Here is a 6,778-nt window from a genome sequence, read left to right as displayed (position 1 = left end):
GCACCATCACCATGTCTGACCAGGAGGTAAAACCATCAACTGAAGATTTGGGGAATAAGAAGGAAGGAGAATACAAAGTCATTGAATGGGGCAGCAGTGAGTTTCACTTCAAAGTGAAAATGACAACACATCTCAAGAAACCCAAAGAATCATGCTAAGACGGGGAGTTCCAATGAACTGGCTCAGGTTTCTCTTGGAGGGTCAGAGAAATGCTGATAATCACACTCCAAGACAACTGGGAATGGAGGAGGAAGATGTGAGTGAAGTTTATCAGGAACAACAGCAGGTCATTCAATGGTTTAGATATTCTTTTTCTTCTCTCCCCTCAATCCTTTCTTATTTTTTAAAAATAGTTCTTTTGTAATGTGGCCTTCACAATGGAATTGAAAAGTGATCACACATCCCCCCCATCTCTTTAAAACCTCTGGTAATTTGAATTCTAGTGCCCATTATTCATTATTGTTGGTTTTCATTGTGCTGAGTTTTGGTGATCAAGCCTCAGCCTCCTTCATATCGCCCTCTCCTTTTGAAATATTACATGTGTGCACAGGGAGGCCACCCTTTTCAGGACTGTGCATTTTGAGGCTTGTGATAAATGAGGTGGACCAATGCAAGTGTTCATAATACTTCTAATTGGCCCAGAAGTTCTAGCATGTGATTGCTTCACTCCTGGACTATGACTTTCAGTGGGAGGTGGGAGTTTTTCAGTGAACTGAACTGTGGAATTATGACGTTTCATCAGCTTGAAGTACTTTTAAAATCTGAAGGTCTGGACCAAAAGAAGAGGAATATCAGGTTGGAGTCAAGACGACAGATAAGGTGAGAGTAAAGACTAACACCAAAGACGGCTTCACTGAAGAGAAAGCATTTTCTTTTAAAAGAATAGATTTTAAAAAATATTTTTATATTTTTATTGATTTCAGAGAGGAAGGAAGAGGGAGAGAGAGATAGAAAGATCCATGATGAGAGAGAATCATGGATTGGCTGCCTCCTGCAAGTTCCCCACTGGGGATCGAGCCCACAACCTGGGCCTGTGCCCTTGACTGGAATCGAACTGGGACCTTTTGGTTCGCAGGCTGATGCTCTATGCACTGAGCCAAACCGGCCAGGGCAGAGAAAGCATTTTTTAAAAAAATATATATATCTTATTGATTTTTTACAGAGAGGAAGGGAGGGGAATAGAGAGTTTAAAACATTGGATGAGAGAGAACCATCGATCAGCTGCCTCCTGCACACCCCCTACTGGGGATGTGCCCGCAACCACGGTACATGCCCTTGACTGGAATCGAACCGGGGACCCTTCAGTCCACATGCCGATGCTCTATCCACTGAGCCAAACCAGTTAGGGCAGAGAAAGCATTTTAAGAGTAAAGAAAAATCTTGTCATAAGATCCCAGAAGAGTTTTAATTTTCGTTAGCATTTCATAAAGTTATTCATGCAAAAGTTTGTGCAACAGAACACTGCTTTTTTAAATTTTATTTGTATTTTGTGTCCTGGGATATGGGTTTTAAATGGATATTGATTGTACCAGCTTTATTAAAGTAAGCAAAATATTTTTGGGGAAAAACAGTGATCTTGGCCAGGTAGCTCAGTTGGTTGGAGCATGGTACAGATGTGTCAGGGTTTCAAGTTCAGCTCGTGGCCAGGGCCCATGTAATAATCAAACAATGAATGCAAAAACAAGTAGCACAAATAGATCTCTCTCTCTCTCTCAATGCCCCCCCCCCATTCCTCTCAATCTAAAAACCCATTACTAAATGGAAAAAAAATATTTTTTATAAAAGAGTGGCCAGTTTTGCTCAGTTGGTTGCAGTGTTGTCCCACGTACCACAAGGTCACGGGTTCCATCTGCAGTTGGGTCATACAGAAAGGCAACTAATCAAGGTATCTCTCTCACACGGATGTTTCTCTCGCATTTTCTCTTTCCCTCTTTCTCTAAAAAAAATAATAGTAACAAAAAGATATCACAGAACTGTTAGAGGGAGTATACCATTATTTGTGAAGAAGTTTTGCCAGATAAATGAACCTAAATCTCATCATCGTTTCAAACTATCTAGTTACAGGAGAAAGGTCTGAAGAATAATCTGGTCAATTTAAACTGTCACCTTGGTTGGACCACTGCATAGCCGGTAGCAGGTGAAACACTAGTTCTGGGTGTGACTATGAGGAGATTTGTATTTGAATTGGATGAGCAAAGCAGATGGTCCTCCCATTGTCAGTGGACATTATCCAATCCACTGAGGGCCCGAAGAGAACAAAAACTGGGGAAGGCTGACTTCACTCTCTGCTGGACTCAATAAGCTAGCACACCCACCCCCTGTCCTGGATGCTCTGGGTTCTCAGTCCTTCAGACCCATCTGTTCTCAGACTCTCAGGCCTTCAACGACACCACTGTCTCTCCTGGGTCTCCTGCTTGCAGACTGCAGACCATGGGACAGCTCAGGCTCCATAACCTTGTGAGTCACCTCTTTTTAAAAAATGTCTTTCTAAATACATACTATTTGGTTCTGTTTCTCTGGTAAACCTTTAATAATACACGAAGTAATCAGTAAAATCCTGACTGTAATAAGCTCTACTGAAAATTCGATCTCGTTGCTTCAACACAAATATAAACAGAATTTGGTTCTGTTTCTCTGGTAAACCTTTAATAATACATGGAGTAAGTAATCAGTAAAATCCTGACTGTAACAAGCTCTACTGAAAATTCGATCTTGTTGCTTTAACACAAATATAAACAGGAAGTAAAAACACATGGAAGTAGGTTATAGGAGTTAAAATAGACTTACAAGATATACACATCAGTTATTACTAGCATGTATAAATCTAATTTCATTTCATTTTCAAAAATATTTGATCAAAATTTAGTTGGATATTTGAGGATTAAAAAACTGATTGATAATTATGTTACATTGATGTAATTAATGACATTAGAGGTATGTACATTGCCTTGGCCTGCTTTTTCAGTTAGTCCCAATATGCCGAGGTTTCAAGTTAAATCCAAGATCAGAGGACATAGAAGGAGCAACCAATGAATGCATGACTGAATGGAACCACAAATCAATGTCTCTTTCTCATTTCCAATCTCTCTCTCTCATCTTGGCCCATCCTTTCACTCTGTAAAACAAATAAATTAAAACAAGAACATGCCCTAACTGGTTTGGCTCAGTGGATAGAGCCTTGGCCTGCAGACTGAACGGTCCCAGGTTCGATTCCGGTCAAGGGCATGTACCTTGGCTGCGGGCCATCCCCAGTTAGGGGGTGTGCAGGAGGCAGCTGATTGATGTTTCTCTCTCATCAATATTTCTAACTCTCTCTCCCTCGCCCTTCCTCTTTGTAAAAAATCAATAAAATATATTTTTTAAAAAAACAAGAACACAAGTATGTAAATTAAGAGTTTCTTTTAGAAATGTACAATGAAAAGCTTAGAATTAAAATCTTAGAGATTTCCTACACAGAAATGGCAAAGTTTTGATACGAGTAGAAGTTGTAAAAAGGTTAGATATAGAATATGGGTTCTTTTTAAAAAAAATATATTTCATTGATTTTTTACAGAGAGGAAGGGAGAGGGATTGAGAGTTAGACACATTGATCAGCTGCCTCCTGCACACCCCCTACTGGGGATGTGCCCGCAGCCAAGGTATATGCCCTTGACCAGAATCGAACCTGGGACCCTTCAGTCCTCAGGCTAATGCTCTATCCACTGAGCCAAACCAATTAGGGCTAGAGTATAGGTTCTTCATACATGAGTTCATAAAATTTTCTCTCCTATTCTGGATACCTAGAATATTCTATAATTTACCTTTTTTTGAATATACCACTTTAATTCTATTTCAGTGTTACTCTGCTCTCTTTAGCTAAGAAGGTTTCTCCTACTCCTTTCCTTAAGCTTCATCCATTTTCCTTCATCTCAGATCCATTTCATCTCCTTTCTTTCTCACAGTTGTTTCAAACTGGTCCCCTTTCTCCACTCCAAATCCATCATCTTCTTCCCTGTTTCAATATCCCATCCCCCTATACAAATCTCAATATTGAGATAAATTGAGATTAGAGAAAGACCAAGGCTGGCATTAAAGTTCCATCTGCTTGTAGGTTATATGGGCTGGATTTCAGGTCTGATCTGAGTCTGCCTGTCATTGGGGATGGGCTTTTGATCATCTGTTCCTCCAGAGACAGATGCAACCAGGAAAATAGCACTCAGCTTCCCTTTCAGTTTGGTGTCAGCATACACCTCAATTTAGGTAACCTTTTGGAACCCGTTTTTTATTTTTCAGATATTTAAATATTTTTTTATTGATTTCAGTGAGGAAGAGAGAGGGAGAGAGAGATAGACACAGTGGTGAGAGAGAAAGAGAATCATTGATTGGTTGCCTCCTCCATGCCCCACACTGGGTATTGAGCCCACAACCCTAGCATATGCCCTTGACCGGAATCCATCCTGGGACCCTTCAGTCCTCTGAGCCAAACCAGCTGGGCAAAGGCTCTGTTGTTGTTTTTATTGATTTTTTTTACAGAGAGAAAGGGAGAGGGATTGAGAGTTAGAAACATTAATGAGAGAGAAACATCGATCAGCTGCCTCCTGCACACCCCCTACTGGGGATATGCCCACAACCAAGGTACATGCCCTTGACTGGAATCCAACCCGGGACTCCTCAGTCCACAGACCGACGCTCTATCCACTGAGCCAAACCAGTTAGGGCAGAAGCTCTGGTTTTAAACAAAAAGAATTTGGCACCAGACACTGAGACATTCTAGAAGAGGATTCCCACAGGCAGCTTCAAACCAGCACTTTGGGGCACTTTGCATGAGCAGATATTTGTTACCCCATAGGTCAGATTGGGATTCTGATATCTGTATATTTTGCAAGCATTTACATGATATAGGGCAAGGCTAACTGAGGGACACCAGCAATAATGAAAGCATGTGTCATAAAATAATCTGAATCCAAGTGATGATTGGCTTGTGAGGTAAAATCAAGGCCCTGCTAGAGTAGCCACCCAAAAAGCCAACTCCCAGCTTACCTGGGGCCTGCTCCTTTGAGTGAGTCCCTGAAGTGTGTCTCCAAGAAGAGTCTCCGAAGCCAGTCTCCTACCAGATAAATGCTTAGTAATGTGAGCCTGGCCTATATATACCACTAGGAGGGTGAATCTCTTTAAGACCTCACCCACCAAAGCCTCCTCCCTGGAGGTGGGACACGGGTGGGTAGGGTATGGATAGGAGGAAGTTCAAAAGTCTGGTTGGTGGGATCTCCTCTTATTCCTGCAGGCTAGGGAGGACTAACCTTGTTAATAAACGTAATCTAATTTGTTCCTTTGGAATCCTCCCTTGAACTTCTCAACACCCTTTAATCACATTTTGCAGAGGAAGAAACTGAAAAGTCAAATCTTATCCTAACTGGTTTGGCTCAGTGGATAGAGCATTGGCCTTCGGACTGAAGTGTTCCCAGGTTCGATTCCAGTCAAGGGCACATATCTGGGTTGGGGGCTCTGGGTTGGGGGCTCAATCCCCCATAGGGGGCGTGCAGAAAGGAGCTGATCAATGATTCTCTCTCATTGATATTTCTATCTCCGTCTCTGAAATCAATAAAAATATACTTAAATAATAATACTAATAAAAGGAAAATCTTTGCTTCCTTTCCAACTTGGGCCTAGCATAATGGCTCCCGTAAAGAAGGGTGGAGAGAAGAAGGTCCTTTCTGTCATCGAGGAAGTAATGACTAGAGAACACACCATCAACATCACAAGCACATCTATGGAGTAGGTTTCAAGAAGCTTGCTGCTCTGGCACTCAAAGAGATCCAGAAGCTTGCCCTGAAGGAGATGGGAACTCCAGTATGACTTGATGCCAGGGTCAAGCTGTCAAGATCAAAGGAATAAGGAATGTCCCATACCTCAGCTGGGTGCAGTGGTCCAGAAAATGTAATGAGGATGAAGATTCCTCAAACAAGCACTATGCGTTGGCTACCTACATATCTGTCACCACTTTTAAATATCTACCAACTGTTAATGTGGGTGAGAACTAACTGCTGACTCTCAAATAAACTTATAAAACTGCAAATAAAAGTTAAATCTTTACAAAGAAAGGTAGGAGTACAGTACTTACTGTTTCTTGAAAGAAAACTGGCCCTAGCCGGTTTGGTTCAGTGGATAGAGCATTGGCCTGTCGACCGAAGGCTCCCAGGTTCAATTCCAGTCAAGGGCACATACCTTGGTTGCAGGCTCCTCCCCAGCCAATCAACGTGTTTCTCAATATTTCTTTGTCTCTCCCTCTCTTTTCCACTATATCTAAAAATCAATGGAAAAATATCCTCGAGTGAGGATTAAAAAAACAAAGAAATCTGACAGATATAATCTCATTTGGCTGTAAAGTGAAGCTGCAATGAATGCTTAAAGCAATCCATGAAATATATCTATGCATGTGGGTGTGGAAAACCACCCAAAACTTCTAGATATATTTTTTTGTAAAAAGCAAATTGTAGGGAGTATTTGAGATCTTGCTTCCCAGCAATTGTTATCAGTTTGGGGTCAAATAAACACAATTTTTTTTTTTAAAAAAAGGAAAGTGTAGAACACAGCACATAGTAGTCTCATATTGTATTATTAATTAATTAAAATATAGTTAGTGTTCATGTTTGTGTGTTATGTATGATTAGGATGTTTTTGGATGGATACAGAAGACACTGAGGGATGGTCAGGCAGGGAAAGAAGGCGCTGAGCTGGGAACGCAGCGGGAGAGGACGAGGGCGAGGGCACAGGGGCGCCCGGCCGGCCCCACGAGGCC

The 6,778-nt window shown here is 41.5% G+C and overlaps 1 pseudogene; it reads left to right on the top strand.

Annotated features, from left to right (window-relative positions):
* Positions 1-823, top strand: LOC102253147 (annotated as a pseudogene).
* Positions 824-6,778: the final 5,955 nt, after the last annotated feature.

This window comes from Myotis brandtii, unplaced genomic scaffold, assembly GCF_000412655.1.
Source record: "Myotis brandtii unplaced genomic scaffold, ASM41265v1 scaffold136, whole genome shotgun sequence".
NCBI classification, from domain to species: Eukaryota; Metazoa; Chordata; class Mammalia; order Chiroptera; family Vespertilionidae; genus Myotis; species Myotis brandtii.
The sequence above is the reverse complement of the archived record's forward strand: the minus strand, read 5'-3'. Positions and strand labels throughout refer to the sequence as shown.